Source organism: Pinus tabuliformis, chromosome 1_1 (assembly GCF_031772625.1).
Source record: "Pinus tabuliformis cultivar Carrire ecotype Pingquan chromosome 1_1, CPIR1, whole genome shotgun sequence".
NCBI lineage: Eukaryota > Viridiplantae > Streptophyta > Pinopsida > Pinales > Pinaceae > Pinus > Pinus tabuliformis.
The window spans coordinates 668430564-668452223 of NC_142297.1; the positions used below are offsets into that span (position 1 = coordinate 668430564).

The 21660-nt window shown below is 36.7% G+C and overlaps 1 pseudogene; it reads left to right on the forward strand.

Moving 5' to 3' along the window:
- The window catches only part of LOC149215173 (beta-glucosidase 40-like), a 322442-nt pseudogene that overhangs the window by 293956 nt on the left and 6826 nt on the right, over positions 1-21660 (forward strand).

Sequence of the window (21660 nt, forward strand, 5' to 3'; positions counted from 1 at the left end):
TCTTCCGTATATGCCCAGTTTCCGTATATGCACACATCTTCCGTATATGCCCAGTTTCTGTATATGCGCACATCTTCCGTATACGCCCAGTTTCCGTATATGCACACATCTTCCGTATATGCCCAGTTTCCGTATATGTGCACATCTTCCGTATATGCCCAGTTTCCGTATATGCGCACATCTTCCGTATATGCCCACATCTTCCATATATGCCCAGTTTCCGTATATGCACACATCTTCCGTATATGCCCAGTTTCCGTATATGCGGACATCTTCCGTATATGCCCAGTTTCCGTATATGCACACATCTTCCGTATACACCCAGTTTCCGTATATGCACACATCTTCCGTATATGTCCAGTTTCCGTATATGCACACATCTTCCGTATATGTCCAGTTTCCGTATATGCGCACATCTTCCGTATATGCCCAGTTTCCGTATATGCGCACATCTTCCGTATATGCCCAGTTTCCGTATATGCCCACATCTTCCGTATATGCCCAGTTTCCGTATATGCGCACATCTTCCGTATATGCCCAGTTTCCGTATATGCACACATCTTCCGTATATGCCCAGTTTCCGTATATGCGAACATCTTCCGTATATGCCCAGTTTCCGTATATGCGCACATCTTCTGTATATGCCCAGTTTCTGTATATGCACACATCTTCCGTATATGCCCAGTTTCCATATATGCACACATATTCCGTATATGCCCAGTTTCCGTATATGCACACATCTTCTGTATATGCCCAGTTTCCGTATATGCGCACATCTTCCGTATATGCCCAGTTTCCATATATGCCTAGTTTCCATATATGCACACACCTTCCGTATATGCCCAGTTTCCGTATATGCACACATCTTCCGTATATGCCCAGTTTCCGTATATGCGCACATCTTCCGTATATGCCCACATCTTCCGTATATGCCCAGTTTCCGTATATGCGCACATCTTCCGTATATGCCCAGTTTCTGTATATGCACACATCTTCCGTATATGCCCAGTTTCCGTATATGCGCACATCTTCCGTATATGCCCAGTTTCCTTATGTGCACACATCTTCCGTATATGCCCAGTTTCCGTATATGCCTAGTTTCCGTATGTGTGCACATCTTCCGTATATGCCCAGTTTCCGTATATGCGCACATCTTCCGTATATGTCCAGTTTCCGTATATGCGCACATCTTCCATATATGCCCACATCTTCCGTATATGCCCAGTTTCCGTATATGCGCACATCTTCCGTATATGCCCAGTTTCCGTATATGCACACTTCTTCTGTATATGCCCAGTTTCTGTATATGCGCACATCTTCCATATACGCCCAGTTTCCGTATATGCACACATCTTCCGTTTATGCCCAGTTTCCGTATATGTGCACATCTTCCGTATATGCCCAGTTTCCGTATATGCGCACATCTTCCGTATATGCCCAGTTTCCGTATATGCACACATCTTCCGTATATGCCCAGTTTCCGTATATGCGGACATCTTCCGTATATGCCCAGTTTCCGTATATGCGGACATCTTCTGTATATGCCCAGTTTCTGTATATGCACACATCTTCCGTATATGCCCAGTTTCCGTATATGCACACATCTTCCGTATATGCCCAGTTTCCGTATATGCACACATCTTCCGTATATGCACACATCTTCCGTATATGCCCAGTTTCCATATATACACACACCTTCCGTATATGCCCAGTTTCCGTATATGCGCACATCTTCCGTATATGCCCAGTTTCCGTATATGCGCGCATCTTCCCTATATGCCCAGTTTCCGTATATGCGCGCATCTTCCGTATATGCCCAGTTTCCGTATATGCGCACATCTTCCGTATATGCCCAGTTTCTGTATATGCGCACATATTCCGATATGCCCAGTTTCTGTATATGCGCACATCTTCCGTATATGCCCACATCTTCCGTATATGTCAAGTTTCCGTATATGCCCAGTTTCCGTATATGCGCACGTCTTCCGTATATGCCCAGTTTCCGTATATGCGCACGTCTTCCGTATATGCCCAGTTTCCGTATATGCCCACATCTTTCGTATATGCCCAGTTTCCGTATATGCCCACATCTTCCGTATATGCCCAGTTTCCTTATATGCCCACATCTTCGGTATATGCCCAGTTTCCGTATATGCGCACATCTTCCGTATATGCCCAGTTTCCGTATATGCACACATCTCCAAATCCTCTATTTATATCCATTCTCACTTCTGTTGTTAATGTATTTATGGCCTCTTGGATTGAAAGATAGAGCGAGCCAAAGCTATATGAACCCAAAGTAAAATAACATGGTTAAAGGTGAATGGAGGATCCTTTAGCGCATAGCCAAAGTTGGTAGAATAACCAAACACGACAATTGACATATACGGAGGGAGACAACCAATCACATATCACCAAGCGGTCTCCATTGGACACATCGACCCACAGATCGACCCCAAGGGAGGTATGGAGGTCATGAAAATGAAAGTGTCAAGAGAAAGGGCATTGGGATACGTCAGCACCAACAGGCAACAATGATGGCCAATGGGGAGCGTTTCGGGCGGTCCCCATGGGACATGTCAACTCGGAAGGCAAACCCCGATGAGTTTGTTAACATGCACAAGAGGGAAGTGCGTGGATAAGGGAGTTTCGAGCTTAGCACCTGGACACTACCCTCGACTTGTTTCACATAGAAATAATATCTTGGGCATAGAGAAAAGAGTCGCAGAGGCTCTAGGAGCATCTAAGCACTAGCTCCTTGGATTGTTTCGCGTAGAAAGGAAGGAGTGAAACACATAATAAACAAAGGGGCTATCAAATAGGGAGCTCCGTCCTTTGGGTTGATGGGTGGTCATTCGCCTAAAAACGTGACCAATGACGTGGAGTCATTAACAAAAGAAAAAGGCCTCCTATAGGACTTAAAAGGACTTAGTGCCTAGGGCCTAAGCCAATGGTCGCCATGACTCGGTCTTATGGTGGATAACAGGAAAGGTGCCAACAAAAGGGATCTAACACAAAGAGGTCTTATTCCTAACACAAAGAGGGAGCATGACCACAAGGGGAGTATACTCAAGTCAATATTTGAGTATGAGATTATGCATTGAGAATTGGTATCATTAACTAGTATAAGTTATGCTTTGCATGATAGAGGCTAATGGTGTTTGTTGCATATGAATCAATTGACTGTTATGATATCATTATAATTGGTAATTAGTATCATACATCGGATTTATGGTGAAAGGAACATGGTGCATATACAGAAGATGTGTGCATATAAGGAACTGGGCATATACGGAAGATGTGTGCACATAAGGAAACTGGGCATATACGGAAGATGTGCGCATATACGGAAACTGGGCATATACGGAAGATGTGTGCATATACGGAAACTGGGCATATACGGAAGATGTGGGCATATACGGAAGATGTGCGCATTACGGAAACTGGGCATATACGGAAGATGTGTGCATATACGGAAACTGGGCATATACGGAAGGTGTGTGCATATATGGAAACTAGGCATATACGGAAACTGGGCATATACGGAAGATGTGCGCATATACGGAAACTGGGCATATACGGAAGATGTGTGCATATACGGAAACTGAGCATATACGGAAGATGTGTGCATATATGGAAACTGGGCATATACGGAAGATGTGTGCATATACAGAAACTGGGCATATACGGAAGATGTGCGCATATACGGAAACTGGGCATATACGGAAGATGTCCGCATATACGGAAACTGGGCATATACGGAAGATGTGTGCATATACGGAAACTGGGCATATACGGAAACTGGGCATATACGGAAGATGTGCGCATATACAGAAACTGGGCATATACGGAAGATGTGAGCATATACGGAAACTGGGCATATACGGAAACTGGGCATATACGGAAGATGTGTGCATATACGAAAACTGGGCATATACGGAAGATGTGTGCATATACGGAAACTAGGCATATACGGAAGATGTCCGCATATACGGAAACTGGGCATATACGGAAGATGTGTGCATATACGGAAACTGGGCATATACGGAAGATGTGGGCATATACGGAAGATGTGCGCATATACGGAAACTGGGCATATACGGAAGATGTGCACATATACGGAAACTGGGCATATACGGAAGATGTGTGCATATACGGAAACTGGGCGTATACGGAAGATGTGCGCATATACAGAAACTGGGCATATACGGAAGATGTGTGCATATACGGAAACTGGGCATATACGGAAGATGTGCGCATATACGGAAACTGGGCATATACGGAAGATGTGGGCATATACGGAAGATGTGCGCATATACGGAAACTGGGCATATACGGAAGATGTCCGCATATACGGAAACTGGGCATATACGGAAGATGTGTGCATATACGGAAACTGGGCATATACGGAAGATGTGCGCATATACGGAAACTGGGCATATACGGAAGATGTGCGCACATATGGAAACTGGGCATATACGGAAGATGTGTGCATATACGGAAACTGGGCATATACGGAAGATGTGCGCACATACGGAAACTGGGCATATACGGAAGATGTGTGCATATAAGGAAACTGGGCATATACGGAAGATGTGTGCATATACGGAAACTGGGCATATACGGAAGATGTGTGCATATACGGAAACTGGGCAGATACGGAAGATGTGCGCATATAGGGAAACTGGGCATATACGGAAGATGTACGCATATACGGAAACTGGGCATATACGGAAACTGGGCATATACGGAAGATGTGCGCATATACGGAAGATGTGGGCATATACGAAAGATGTGCGCATATACGGAAACATATACGGAAGATGTGGGCATATACGGAAGATGTGCGCATATACGGAAACTGGGCATATACAGAAGATGTGTGCATATACGGAAACTGGGCATATACGGAAGATGTGCGCATATACAGAAACTGGGCATATACGGAAAATGTGCGCATATACGGAAACTGGGCATATACGGAAGGTGTATGCATATACGGAAACTGGGCATATACGGAAGGTGTGTGCACATACGGAAACTAGGCATATACGGAAGGTGTGCGCACATACGGAAACTGGGCATATACGGAAGATGTGCGCACATACGGAAACTGGGCATATACGGAAGATGTGCGCACATACGGAAACTGGGCATATAAGGAAGATGTGTGCATATACGGAAACTGGACATATACGGAAGATGTGTGCATATACGGAAACTGGGCATATACGGAAGATGTGCGCATATACGGAAACTGGTCATATACGGAAGATGTGCGTGTATACGGAAGATGTGTGCATATACGGAAACTGGGCATATACGGAAGATGTGTGCATATACAGAAACTGGGCATATACGGAAGATGCGCGCATATACGGGAACTGGGCATATACGGAAGATGTCCGCATATACGGAAACTGGGCATATACGGAAGATGTGTGCATATACGGAAACTGGGCATATACGGAAGATGTGTGCATATACGGAAACTAAGCATATACGGAAGATGTGCGCATATACGGAAACTGGGCATATACTGAAGATGTCCGCATATACGGAAACTGGGCATATACGGAAGATGTGCGCATATACGGAAACTGGGCATATACGGAAAATGTGCGCATATACGGAAACTGGGCATATACGGAAGATCTGGGCATATACGGAAACTGGGCATATACGGAAACTGGGCATATACCTTTAGGGATCCTCCCCAATGTGCCTATCACATTGAAAGGGAAGACCGTTCAAATGAACGTGATGGTCGTTCAAGGACCCTTGGATTATAACCTACTCCTTAGACGAGACTATATATATTGCATGGGAGCCATCGTCTCCTCACTCTTTAGAGTAATGTGTTTTCCACACGAAGGAAGAGTGGTCAAGCTCGTAGACCAACTTTCATTTCCAGGATCACGCATCGCAAATAGTCATATACCAACCCTAAATGATCTGTTCACGCAAGAAATGTCTCCACCCCCAGTCCTTCTTCCCGATGAGCGCGAGTGATTCAAAAGGATGTGACTGGAACCCAGGGGGCATGCATCCTGGTCTGCTTCGGGCAGAAAGAACTTTGGGTATAGAGTAGGTTTCCGCGAGAGAATATGATGGCCGATTGTGATCTGTTCCGGACCCTGATTGCGATTTATCTCCACACTTAGTCATTTTTCATGATTTTTTGGGCTTTTCCAAGGTAGTCTTTAGAATGCTTTAACTTCTGCTCCATGGGTCCATTTTTGGACTTTCATATACCATTGGAAAGCTATTTCTGAGCACTAGGCATTGGAGGGGGTTTGGGGCAGCTCTAAGATCTTCTGTGGCCTGGTACTATGGCTCCAAATATCACTACTCTTGGGAAATCTTGACCAATTGAAACGCATACTGCAGTGACAACATAGGAGGCATAAGCAATAGGAAGTGAGGGCAATCTGCCAGGATGACCATGGCAGCAAGGGGAGGAGAGAAACCCGACAAATCAAATTTATTTAGGCACAACTGAAAAATAAGAACGCGTGATTAACTAACTAGGAAAGAATAATCCCCTTCAGATTGGTGCTGCATTTCTGTAAATAACAACTCTATTTCTCATATTAAGTAACAAGAGCAACGTTAAACAAAAATGTAACCCCATTGTTTTGAGACAACAAATAAGCATACTATAAAATTTATTTAACAGGTAATTGAACTACAAATAAGAGCAAAAACATCAATATAAAACTCAACCGAATATACAGTTATGAATTAACTGAATATAATAGTTATGCATATGTCAACTATATTAGGAAAAACTTGTATCACAAGCTAGGGGAGGAAGGCTTGGAGCCTAAACCCTCAGCCAAGTCATAAGTATATATCGACAAATAAAAACTAGGAAATCATTACACAAACATGAGCCCTAAGGGTTTTCTCAGTCACAACTCCCGAAAGCCAAAGTCCTATGAGAACTGGTAGATACACCAAAACGCTTCAAGGGACTGAGATATGCTCGAAATCCAACCTGGAAGAGGAAGATTGTCACATCTGGGTAAACGACTGAAGTCGTCAACCCTAGAGTTGACCCACTCTACCTGCATACAACAGTCAGTCAGTCTGTTAGGATTTATCTCAAAGGGGAAAATGTAGCTCAGAAAGGAAAAACAATAAAACGTGGGTAATCATTCCAGAGAAATCTTACCTGAGCTAGTGGTGAGTGGTGGAACTCAATGTGCTGAAGATTGTACATAGAAATATTCTGTAGCAACCATGCCAACAAGGAATCAATATTTCTAGGGTAAGCTTGTGCAAAGAAGGGTCTAAATGCAAAATAATGCCAAAGTTAAAGGGATTATGCACTCTTTCCACCGGAGAGAAACAACTGTGGAACAAAGGTCGCAGAGTCATGTTATTCGGCAGCGGTGAGCGGAAATGAACCTTGTTCTCAGTACCTCCGCAAGTGAATACCCTAACCTCTTCGCATTGAACCTCAGTAGTTGGATGAGTGTCATATGGGGCCATTGCCAAAGGTCTTTCGTGTGGTGTTTGGGATTGGTGTGCATTTGTAGGTGTGCCTCAAAGTTTCGAGGACCACCTAGTGTCAATTAACAATGTTTAGTACCATGACATGAATTCTCTCCTTAAATATAACAAACCATACGGCTAATCTTTGTAAATTCTTTAATTATCGTCTATGGCTTCAATGAATGCGGACACATACAACACTGGTTAATACACTATCTAAATGTTGCAGTATAGTTGGTTAATGCACATTAACATGATAACTAAATGTATAAAAACTATGGGTAAGTGCAATATAATGATCCCAGGTGCCAACACTGAAGGACCCATATGTAATCGGTGGATAGAAAATTAAATGTAAACCACGTAAGTTAACCATCTATCGTATAGCATTAAGAACTTATTGTACAATAAAATTCATTAAGTATTAATTAAACAAGATTTGTAATGAGAAATGGAATCGAGTTAAATTCATGAATGAGAACCTAACAAACCTTATGTTGGGTATGATAAGGGGAGGAACCAAGATTAATTATTCAATCCGCATAATCATATAGTCGCAAGAGTCCTAGTTTGCTAGGTCTTGAAGTAATATAGTCATGTAATAAAATAAAAATAAAAAAATTATTTTGTTGTTTAGTGGTAAGGTGGAACATGTTACATTTGAATACTTTGCACCCATTTCTTTATGAAATACAATTTACAAGATCATAATTAAAGTGATATGGATGTGACTAAATCCAATGTTATTAGAAGTAATATCAATAGTTCATATTTTGTACTTTTAAGTGGTGGACAAGTACATGATGTGGTTGGAATAACTCAAAAGGCCATGAATTCCATCTTGAAAATGCAACAAGAAATTCCTAATTTAATTCTTCCTTTGATTAAATTAGGAGAAAATTGAAATTCCACATCAATAGACAACTTGAATGAGTTAGTTGAGTTGAAATAGTGTTATAACTCAGTTAGCTTAGTTAATTTGAGTTGGGGGCATGGACTTGAGTTCTCTGCAGTGATTCCTAATTTTTAGGATCCTAGGTTGAGTTAATTTTAGTTGTAACATTTTAATTCAGTTAAACTAGTTCTAATTGTTGGAGGAACTTGTGGAAGGTTTAACAGTGGGTTGTAACTTCGGTGTTTAACCAGTTAACTGATCAATTGGCCTAAATTAAATCATGCATGCAGAGAATTTGAGTTACCCACTTGAGATTGGAGTTCAAGGGAAGTGTAATATCAGTTGTAGAATTTTCCAAGTTGTAGAGGTGGTGCATGCTATTAGAGAAGGGAATAAAGGAATTACACAATTCTCAATGAGTAATTTCCCTAATTAATAAGGGTTAATTGCTCATCAAACACTGCAAGGAAATAAGAGCTTCGAGGCTAAGAAAATTGGCCAAGTGTTAGCCAAAGTGAGTCAATCAGGCAGAGGATAGAAGACACTTATGGAGGTTGTGCTCAAGTTTGAGAAAGCATATTGTATTCATCCAAATTATTTGATTAATGCAATACAAATAGGAAGGGGTTTTGATTAGCTGCTTTCCCCTAGATAAATCTATGTGTATGTGTGTTGAATCATGATGCATGTTTTTGATATGTGTTCTCGATCATGAATTGATTTCCGCCGATGGGTAGAGTAGATTTGAGTCTCATGTTTTAGTAAATTACATGAGCAGTATTGAATCTACAATTAAATTTCTACTTTCCATGAAGATAAATTTTTTTATAGCTCTCACACCAAACTAAATATATAGAAGGCATATGATAGGGTAAGTAAAGTTTATCTAAGATGCATTATTTTTCATGTAGGTTTTAAGTTTCCTCTTATCATTTGGATAAACACATGCTTGTCTTCATTATTTTTTGTTTTGTTAATAAACAGAATTTCTTCAAAATTCTTAAACTCCTCATGGGGATGAGATAAGGATGTTAATTTCTTTACTCCTATCTATTCTATTGGTAAAATAATTAGTCAGGGCATAAGACATCTTAATGGAATGGGAGGAATAAAAATATTTCAAATTTATCACCAAAGAATTAATCACTAACACACCTCTTTTTTCTTGATGATGTATTTTTATATGGAAATTCGACTACAAATAATATAAGCCCTAAAAAGGCTCGAAAGAGAAAACAAGAATAGAAAAGAATGGCGATTAAAATTGAAAAAAATGTTACATCCTCCGTGAATGAGGTATCTCCCATGGCATGGGTAGGGTATTAGGAGAGTTATTTGTTATAAAATCTCCCCTCTAGAAAACAAAATTAATTATTTAGGGTTTGATTTAAATCCAAAATGATTATAAGATAAAATGTTGTAAATGGTTAATCTAGAAAATTGAATGAAGGATCAAGACTTGATGTAATAAGTGGTTTTTTTTCTTGGAGGAAGATTAATTTCGATACAATTAGGCCTTGAACCTATTCCATTTTATTGAATATCAATATCCCTCGTAACCAAATCAATCATAAATGGAATTAGAAATAAATGGGAAAAATAATATAGGAATCCCTTTATCCCATTGGAGGAGGCCTACCAAAACTATCCATATGGTGGGGTGTGCTTTAAATTTCCACTTCAATTTGGTAGCTCAATGGCATTAAATAGCCTTTGGTGTTTGATCTTCACAAAATTGGGAGTGGTAGAAAAACATGGTGATGAAATACATGTAGCCACAATAAATTAAAACTTGGATTAGAGATCCTATGAAAAAATGCCTCTTGGCTCTATCTTTTGAAAGGCCTTGATCAACACTTTTCACTTTAGTAGGAAATTCACTAGGTTGGAGAATAAGTAATGGGAGTTAAGTAAAATTGGGTCTTAACCTTTAGATAGGAAGGAAGGACGTGAATAAAATTCTAAAAGACCTTATACGAGTCTTATCTAAAAAATGATGCATACATATATCACCCAAATGGGGGACATTATGCATTTCAAGTTAGAAAACATACACTGGTATTAAACTAGAAAAAAGACAAAAGGATGAATGGAAAGGGCTGATGTAGGAAGTAACAAAGGTGCATTTTAATTTACGGTATGAAGAGGAAAGATTAATAATGAAAAAAACTTGTGTAAAGTGTATTATGCTTCTAAGATACATTATAGCTAATCACATGGAGAAGAGGAGGATCCAAGGTTGTGTTAGTCAAGAGTATGGAAACTAAAATATCCTCTTAAAACTATAGCCTTCTTGTGGCTTGTCATAATAAATAAATTTGGCTTGGGATAATTTGTAGGGGAGATCTTGGATGGATCCTACTATGTGCTTTTGGTGCAAAGGAAAAGGAAAAAGAGTAACCTTTTTGTTCATTGAATGCCAATTTTCCAAATCAGTTTGTGATGCAATAAATACATTAACAACAGAAGTGAGTTGATGATAAGGAGGCTAGTGAACATCAAGCCGATGCAGTAGTGGTGATATGGTCAATTTGGATGACATGGCAATTTTTTTTTCTATATAGTGCCCTTAAGAATACATTTATCATGGTCTTTAAAAGACTAAAATCAACGAGAAACATAGGAAAGTCTATGAAGACAACACCTAGATTAGGATTTTTTTATGGAGCCTTTGAGGGTAACCTGAAATGAATGTGGAATGGAAGGATACTTTATTTGTTTGAAATTCATTGAATCTTCTTTTACTATAATTGGGTATGAATAGAAATAATTGGGAAGAACTCATAGTTACATTCTTACACATGGAATTAGTAAAGGAAAGGAATTTGAAAGAGATATTAGTGTTTGGAGTTATAAACTATTGGTGGAATGGATATAAATAGAGGATTTGGAGATAAAAACCTCTTAATGAAGGATGTTATCCTTTGAGGAATTGAGCTTAAGGGCACATTCGAAAAGTACTCTTTTGTTTATGTATTTATGGAAAACAACTCTATGGCTAATGATATGGCAAAAAGAGTGGTAAATTCACAAGAAGGTATCCTTATCTTAATAGAAGAGATGAGGTTTCCTCTCTCTCCACATGCAAAGTCACAGGTTTCCTCTTTCTCCACATGCAAATTTACATCTAAGACGTTTTTTTCTCTAGTATCTTCCAAGTTGGCATTTTTAATAAGTTTTTTTATATCTAGTATAGTTTTATTGCTTTTAAGGTGTGATGCAAACATGTTGGTGAGTAAAAATTGGATTGCTAAAATTACTTTTTATACTACTTTTTAAGAAATTAGAGGTCTTTGGTTATAAAATCAATATCCCTCTTTAATTTTACAAAATGTATTATTATTTAGCTTTAAAACGAGTATAGATTCATCTTAACCACAAATCTAACATGAAAAGAGAAGGAAAAAATTTCTTCAGGTGTAAACTTACTAGTGCAAAAAACAATGTGTAATTTTTTCTCTGACATCTTCCAAGTTGGCATATTTAATAAGTTGTTTTATATCTAGTATAGTTTTATTGCTTTTGAAGTATGATGCAAAAATGTTGGTGAGTACAAATTGGATTGCTAAAATTACTTTTTATACTACTTTTTAAGAAATTAGAGATATTTTGTTATAAAATCAGTATCCCTATTTAATGTTACAAAATGCATTATTATGTAGCTTTAAAACGAGCATAGTTTCATCTTAACCACAGATCTAACATTGAATAGAGAGGGGTCAAAACTCTTCATGTGCAAAAAATAATGTGTAATTTTTTTGGCATCTTTAATAAGTTATTTTATATCTAGTATAATTTTATTGTTTTTAAAGTATGATGCAAAAATGTTGGTGAGTAAAATTAGGATTGCTAAAATTACTTTTTATACTACTTTTTAAGAAATTAGAGGTATTTGGTTATAAAATCATTATCCCTCTTTAATTTTACAAAATGTATTGTTATTTAGCTTTAAAACCAACATAGATTCATCTTAAACAAAGATCTAACATAAACGGAGAGGGATCAATTTTCTTCATGTGTAAACTTACTAGTGCAAAAAACAATGTGTAATTTTTATTGTTTAAATTGTATTTTTTAATGTTATAGAGATTACATAAGGTGTGCATTGGGTCATTTTACCAACCCACATTAAACTAGTTTTTTTTTTTTTTTTTTTTTTTTTTATTGATATATTTTTAAGTATAAGTGAATATTAATTCATACTAAAATATTTAATTCATAATCCATATTGGATACAACATTAAAATATTTTATTTTAACAATTTTCTCTATATATAGATATATATGAAATTGATATGAGTGTTAAAAATCTTACTTACATAATATTTTTTTTTTACTTGTAATTACATTACATGAAATTATATTAGGTCCTCCATTAAATATACATAGCATATTTATTCTTGTTTTTTATTATAGCCGACATTGCTTTTCTATTTAGAGAATATTTTATTTTTATTTTGAGAAATACACATACTTACCTATCACATTCACTTTTTATACCATTTTTGAAAACATTAGAAATATTTAGTTATAAAATCATTATCCCTATTTATGGAGTTGGTTAAAATGGTTTTTTAACTGCATATTTGGATTCAACACCCCCTGGGACACCTTCATTGTGCAGAAATTAGCTATCAAACTTGAGATTCCAATAAATTGCTGCCGGATTTTGACCGGAAAAACCCACCGGAAAGACTTCCAAAAAGTCTCATTATAGACAACTGCCCTATTTATTTTTACAAAATATATTATTATTTATTTTTAATATATATATAGTTTTCTCTATATAAAATATAAAAAGTATAATAAAATTTACAATAATAATATTAAAACATACCATATAAAAATAAATAAATAAAATAGTACAATAAAATTTAAAATAATAATATTAAAAATACTCTATAAAAATAAATAAATAAAATACAAATAATAACTACGAAGAAAGCATAGCAATATAAATTACTTTAAATTAAAATAATTTAGTTTTACTGAACCTAAATTAATAATAAATGTGGTTCTTTTTATCTTTCTTAATATTTACTCAATTCTTTTTAAAAAAATAAAAAAAATAAGTAATAAATATTGATAAATACCCATGAAACAATACAACCATAAAAGGAGTCTTAACGGTAGTTTCCAATACAAGGAAGACATGAAGAAGTTTTACGAAAGCTGTTAGTGCAATGGGACCTTTGCCTGCATAATAATGTGTTTGTCGAAAATCGAATCCAAAGGAATTCAAATACGCTTTGGATCCGAAAATGTTGGGAGAATTTAATTGTAAACTCCCCCTCTAGAAATAAATATATTTTATCTTTTTTGTCTAAAATGTTAACGATCGGTTTTTGGTCTTATAATCTTTTTTCCATTTCAGCATGTTAATACATTAAATGTATTAAACATTATATGCATTTTGTGGTAATTAAATTTACATGATTCATTTAAATTTGATAAACATTTACATCTTTTTGGGCTTTATGCGGAGGCTATATTATTTTCAATACACTTAGCAATGCTCATTCTGAAAATTCCTAAAATCATTCTTCGTCCAAATTAAAATTTAAAAACATTCTTCCCCAGATTAAAATCATCTAGAAAAATTAAATTCAGAAATCCAAACACCCTTTTGAGGTATATAATTGTAACCTCCTCTAAACGGTTCTCCACTGCCAAAACAAATAAGTTGATACGGTACAATGGCGTCAATTTGGAGTCGACCATACTAAATCAAGTAGAGGGTCGGCAGTTTGTGGATGGACTAAGCGGTCTTCGATAATTTTCTCCCATCTACACGGTCGTTTTCTTCTTAATATGCTCATTTCGTTTATTACATTAAATGCATTTTGCAGTAATTAAATTGAAACGATTCGCTTGAATTTGATAAACATCTGACCCTTTTTGGGCCTTATGCTGATGCTAATTTATTTCCAATACACTTACCAATGCTAATAAAACCTCTCACACAGCAATTTTCATTTTAACAAAATTAACATTTTATTTTACAGACCATCTCTGGATGGTTCGAATCCAAAGAACCCATTGGCTGAAAATAACAAACAAGTATCACATAATATAACTCTCTCTACAATAATGGAACTAACCCATATCATAGCAATTAACAGCTACAAATATCACACAATACAAATCTCCCTGCAATAATGGAAATAACCCATATCATAACAATTACCTACCTGATCCTAGGAAAGGCAATTAGCGACATGATGACAATGAATATGCGAAAGGGAAGAGGAGGGTTCTCAAATCCACATCTACGCAGGTGTGGCGCGGTTTCTAATAATTTAAGGCTTATTCGGAAGACTCTGTCCATGGCAATCTCTGGTGTGTCGCTGGGTGAACAGAGCAACAAGCCCCCTAGCGTTTAGAGTTGTTACCGTTAGCGGCTACAATGATACAGACTACAGTAAGTCTGTATAGCGGTCATGAGGAGAGCCAAGAAAGTAGCGACCGGAGCTACAAACTTCCAGCTCAACACAAAGTCATAAACTCTACAAACCTTCCTTTTGATTTCGTTCTTCCAATAGCTTCTTTCGGACCATTCCCGCAACGCGTGATAGAGCTCCGCTTGAACTTCGGTCACGCCGCCGTAAAGGAAAGGTTGGCCCAAGTCGTGCCACATCTTGGCTGTGCACTCATCGTCATGATATTCTATCGTCTGCAACTTCATTGACAAAACAACACTGAACAGGGAATCAATATGCAAAAGAGCGGTGAAAATATTTGACAGCTATGCATTTTTTCCGGTTGACGGAGCTCTGAAGGAATTCGAATGTGGTTGCTGAAATATGGATGAGCGCTGAATTTTGGGCGCTTGAATTCAAAGTTGAATTCGAATTCATTACATTGATTACGCTGAACCGTGGAGCCTCCCGGAGTTGGAGTGACGGGAGCTGCCAGAAAATGCATGTACATAGGTCATGGTATCATGCATGGATATGGGTCCAAAACATGCCTCCAAAACTGTCGTTACGGTGCTGCCGCTGTCAGAGGGTGTACCTCCATAGCATTAACTTTGCTATGGAGGTGGAAATAGGAACTGCCGAGAATCCCTGGGATCATTGGTCACAGTGCTTCTGTCACTGTCCGCCTCTAGCGAAAGACGGATATTAAAAGCTTACACCTACTAGTCCCAACGGTCACCAGTTCACTTCGGCAACCAATAAATCCCATGCTATTGGGTTTTTAAGACTCTTAAGAGTACATTTGGCAACCGAGATACATCTCTGCATTCGTATGGGCATGAACATGGCAAGCGATATTTAATGTGATTTTTCAGCGTTGACGTGACATCTATTTAGATGGTAATACATACATAGCATAACAGGTATGAGAGATGGTCGGCTTTCTTGCCGAACTTTCCGATGACCGCCAAAACAATCCCCGATACTGTCCACGTTTCCATACGCCGTCAGCGCAGACCACCGCAATTAAAGCATTAATGTATGGATCAGCGACTATGCGTAATTTAAATTTTGAATTTTCAAAATGCCGCGCATAGCTACATGAACACTAGAGAGACATGATTTTTTGGCCTGGATTTTTGTCAAACAGAGAAGTTAGGGATTAGAGGTTAAAATTTATTAAAAATATTAAATTTATTTATTTCATATTAGAGGTTAGTATTTATTAAAAATATTAAATCTATTAATTTCATAATTCAGATCTAAGTTAATGAAAAACAATAATAAACTATTAAAAATTAAATTATAAACAATAAACTATTAAAGTATTAATAATTAATAAGAATATTATTAAATATTAATTAATTACTAAAACATAAAAAATATTAAGGTCTCATAAAACCAATTAATATTAATAAATTATTAAAAAATTATAATGATTCTCAACTTATAAAATATTAAATAACCAATCAAATTTATAATTATTAAATTTGAATTATTAATAATTAATAAACTACTAAATTATTAAAAGATAAACTATAAATTAATAAATGATAAATTATTAATTAACTAATAGAAAAATTATTAATTAAATCAAAATATTTAAAACATAAATTAATTTTTCAATTACATACTATTCAAGAATTTGAAATCAATTTCAAAAAATAAATTTAAGGTCTCTCGAATCAATTTTACTTATGTCAAACTCTTTATTTTTTGTATTTTTGTAATGTATCTTAAATTATGTAAATATATTAAATTTAAAAATAAAGTTGTTAAAATGCAATATAATAATATGTTTTAAAAATTTCTATTAAAATAAAAGAATAAAAAATTATAATTAGTTAATAATTAATTTTTTAATTATATAAAAATAATATTTTAAAATTCGGAAAATTAACATATTTAAAAATAAGAACACACCTTTTCTTAACAAAAAAATAGTTTTATTTGTAACCAATGAGATGGTTCTAAGGGTGCAAAATCAACTTCCATTTATCTATAATCTTATTAATAAATCTTGTAACTTTTAAAGCCCAACAAAACACAATTTTTCAATTAAAGAAATATATAAATCTTGTAACTTTTAAAGCCCAACAAAACACAATTTTTCAATCAAAGAAATATATAAATCTTGTAACTTTTAACGCCCAACAAAACACAATTTTTTAATTAAAAAAAATATTAAAATTAAAATTAGTGCCAAAATAAATAAATAAATAGAAAGTTGAGATACAAAATTTCAAATTCAAATTTTACAACCAGTTTGGCATACAAAGTATATAAATTGGAAAGGTATAATACGGTTTTGAATAACTCACGATAGATTTTATATGAAATCTCAGAGCGTTTTAGCCTGCGTGTCTGCTGAGAATCCTGTCGTTCAAGACTCAGAACACACATATGATGAGTATCGTCATAAAATAAATTGAATTCAAACAATTTTACAATTTTAATGTTAAAACCCGTAGATTTACCCTTCATTAAATATTTTACATTATATATATTAAAAAAGTTGTTTATTTTCTCAAACTTGGATGAATATGACACTGATTACATGCACATGAAAGCAATACATTTTGCAAAAACAAAAGTTAAAGCCAAAGAAAATCTAAAATTCCATGAAATAAAACAGTTCCGCTTCTGGTTAATATACAGCAAAAAAAATATGTCCATATGATTTTTTTTTTGTATCTCACAGTTTAAATCGAGCTCTAACAAGAGAGATATGTTGCTCTCTTTTAACCGACTTCTTAACAGAATTTAAGAGAATAGAAAACTAATCTAAAATTATAACCTTATAATAAACAATACATACGAACGAAAAAGGAATGTCTCAATTAAATACATCATTGCAAAAGTAGGGTTATAATCTCTCGCCCAGTAGTGCCTCTGGGTGGCCTCAATCCTTTGCAGCAGAGCAAAGAATTCTTCAATGCTGTGGCTGCCGGCATTGGTGCAGGCGCATGGCCGCTTAAGGAATGCCTATGCTAAATCCGAAGATGATTCTATACAGCGTTTCTTCGTCATAATCTCCACGGCCCCGGGATCGATCTCTGAACCCCATTAATATAATTCAACACTGCTAGCGCTACGCAGAGCGCTCAATATATCCTTCCTGCAGAATTCTGAGTTCATTTTAGACTAAACAGCCGAGCCATTGAAAGAGGGGCACTATATTTGACAAAAATCCAGGCCAAAAAATCCGGTCTCTCTAGTGTTCATGTAGCTATGCGCGGCATTTTGAAAATTCAAAATTTAAATTACTCATAGTCGCTGATCCATACATTAATGCTTTAATTGCGGTGGTCTGCGCTGACGGCGTATGGAATCGGGGATTGTTTTGGCGGTTAATCGAAAGTTCGGCAAGAAAGCCGACCATCTCTCCGACCATCTCTCATACATGTTATGCTATGTATGTATTAGCATCTAAATGGATGTCACGTCAACGCTGAAAAATCACATTAAATATCGCTTGCCATGTTCATGCCCATAAGAATGCAGAGATGTATATCGGTTGACCAAATGTACTCTTAAGAATCTTAAAAACCCAATAGCATGGGATTTATTGGTTGCCGTTCACTTCGAGTTCAAAAATTGAAAATATCTGAACCCGCCCTGTCGCCATTGCCCGCCTGATCCAAACCTGTTGGCATTGTTACTTCCCAGAAACCGAACACAAACACAGATCTGCCCCAAACAAAACTACTACCTCTCCATACTTATATAAAAAAACATTTAATCCCAAAAAAATCTACTCCGGCGTGTTATCTCATTGCTTGAAACTACTGGATGTCGTCTGTAAACCTGCAACACCAAAAATTAATGAGAAATCCTATCCAAAGTATCAGTCCAAGTGACAGAGTCGCATCCACTGTATGTCCATTGAATCTCACTGCATCTCTATCCACGCATCCTCCCTGCATCCTCCACTCAACTGCACCCTCACTGCACTGCACTGCACCCGTCACTGCATTGCATTCAACGAAGCTACAGTAACCATGTATAACGGTAGTGGCCAGAATACAAAAACAACGCCATTTTAACGCTTGTTAGTGGATGCCATTAGATAGGAGGGTTGCAAGGTGTGGAACATTGCTTGTCGTTAATGTCCTTGGATGCCAGGGACTGTCCCAGACTTCAGTGGGGTGGAGGTGTACTTCGGCAGCTGCGCCATCGCTTAAAGGGAGACCTATTCTCATAAAATTCGTAGTGGTTTTCAAGATCAAGCTGTGCTTTTGATCTTTTGTTTGCAGACAGTATAAACCATGTGAACACTATTGCTTTTACAGGGCGTATTCTGGATTCCAGCAATGCCGACGTTGCAGTCGACCACTATCATCGTTACAGGGTCAGATTTCCAATCACCCAATAAAAGCGTGGTGTAAAAAGGAATGTATGCAGGGTTAGTAATTATTTTTGAACACCTTGTGCAGGAAGATATCGGGTTAATAGTGGATATGGGGATGGATGCCTACAGATTTTCTATCTCCTGGTCACGCATATTTCCCAGTAAGACAAGCTTCCTTTCCAACTTCACAGGTTTTTCACGGCAATTATTTTTTATAGCAATTTGGGCTAAAATCGCCTTTAAATCTAATAGTTATCACTATAACCTAAATATATATATATATATATATATATATATATAAATTATCCAAAAACTATTATTACTTAACACTATAACACAAGAATATATCCAAAAGTGTTAACACAAGAATATATCCAAAAATATCCCACCGCCATTTTTTTAATTTTTTATTAAAATACTAATTGAGGGAGTGAATGAATTAATTGGAGCACACAGATGGAAGTGGAAATATTAATGAAGCAGGAGTCCAACATTACTTGACTATCTCAGCCACTTACTGTTCATAAACCTGACAAACAAATTTCTCCAAAGATCAGTCCAAAACAAGTAATATCACCGTGAGAAGAAAGAATAATCGAGGCAGTAGGCATTTCAGGGGGAGGGGAGATGCTTCTGGACGAGGTATCAGTAATCTCTTACTGATTGACATTCCTATAATTGACATGTCTGATGATAGGCCCCTTAGAGCAAGCAAGGCCGGATCGCCTTCGAAATGAGTCTCATTGTATCGGTTAATATTAGAAGTCTGGGACCACACCTGAAATTTTTGGCCTTAAAAAACTTCTTTTTATCAGCAAATCCTAAAATCATTCTAATACAAGAGACCATGCACGCTGCACCTGTAACAGTGACATATTTCAGAAAAATGTTTCCCCTCTGGCATATTTCTGTTGTGGAAGCTAACGGCCTATCTGGCGGGTTGGCAGTGTTATGGGATCCTCTGTGGATCAATGCAAAAGCCTATAGTTGCATCGCAGGCATACTCATTACAGCTCAGATAAGGGGGCAAAAATGTCCTATTAATATATTGAATGTTTATGCTCCATATAAGAACAGATCGACTTTTTGGGAAAGTCTGTTTGTTTCAGAAATTTTTGATGTGGAATCGTTATTGATTGCAGGTGATCTAAATATCACTCTTAACATGGATGAAATATGGGGCAACAACAAAAAACAGGATCCTATCGCAGCCAAGATCAAGAATGAGCTTCTTAGCAGAAACTATATTGACATTCTCCCGCCCAAAATTCTTCCAACATGACAAAATGGAAGGATTGAGAACGCTTATATTGCTAAAAGAATCGATAGATTTATCCTGCACACCAGTGTAATTGACATTCTGGGCATGCCTTTTTCTACAATAAAGAATATCTTTATCTCTGATCATAGGCCGATCATTCTTGGATGGAGAGATAAGGGATTCAGAACAGGCTTCTCATTTAAATTCAACAGGCAATGTTTGGAGGACATAGATTTTAATAACATTATAATAAAAGCGTGGTCTGAGATGTCGTCTTCAAAATCGCTACCTGCCTTAATTACTTTCACGGAAAAGATGGAATCAATCCAAAAGGTAACAAAAGAGTGGCAGTTCCAAAAGAGACAAGCGAATAAAAAAGAACTTCGGGAAATTCAAATGGAGCTTGACAGTGCTGCGAATTCCATGGCTAAAGACTCATTAACTTTTGAAATGAGATGTCGAATTAAGGATCTGCATAAGAAAAAACTGGTGATAATGAAACAAGAGGAAACCTTTTGGAGGTTAAAAAGTAGAGCGACATGGATGAAAGATGGAGATAGAAATTCAAAATTTTTCCATAATTATGCTAATTTCAGAAGGGAAAAAATTTCGATATGGAAAATCAACGATGGTAAAGGGGGCTTTCTTTATTCTCAGCAGGATATAACAGACGGGGCGGTGGCTTACTTCAAAAACCAGTATAAAAGATCGGAAAAATGCAAAATCCAGGACATTTTATGGGGAATTGAACTATTCCCTCGCATGTTTGATGAAGTTTCAAACGAACAAATATTCAAGCCAGTTTCAGAGGATGAGTTGCTTACTACTATGAAATCCTTCAAAAAGGACAAGAGTCCTGGTCCAGACGGCTGGACGGTAGAATTCCTCATTCATTTCTTCGACATCATAAAAGTTGATCTGTTGCGGATGGTCGAGGGCACCAGAATGGCAGGCAGCATTAATAAAAAACTCACCTCTACCTACATAGCTCTTATTCCCAAGAAGGGGGATGCTCAAACTTTTAAGGACTTTAGACCGATCTCGCTATGCAATATTTCTTACAAGATTGTTTCGAAGATTATAGCTGAGAGGATCAAAGGAGTTTTATCAGAGTTTTAACAAAGGAGCAACACGGTTTTCTAAAACGAAGTAATATACATGATGTTGTGGCAAGTACTCAAGAGGGTCTGTATGCCATTCATTCAAAAAAATGTGATGCGGTTATTCTCAAAAT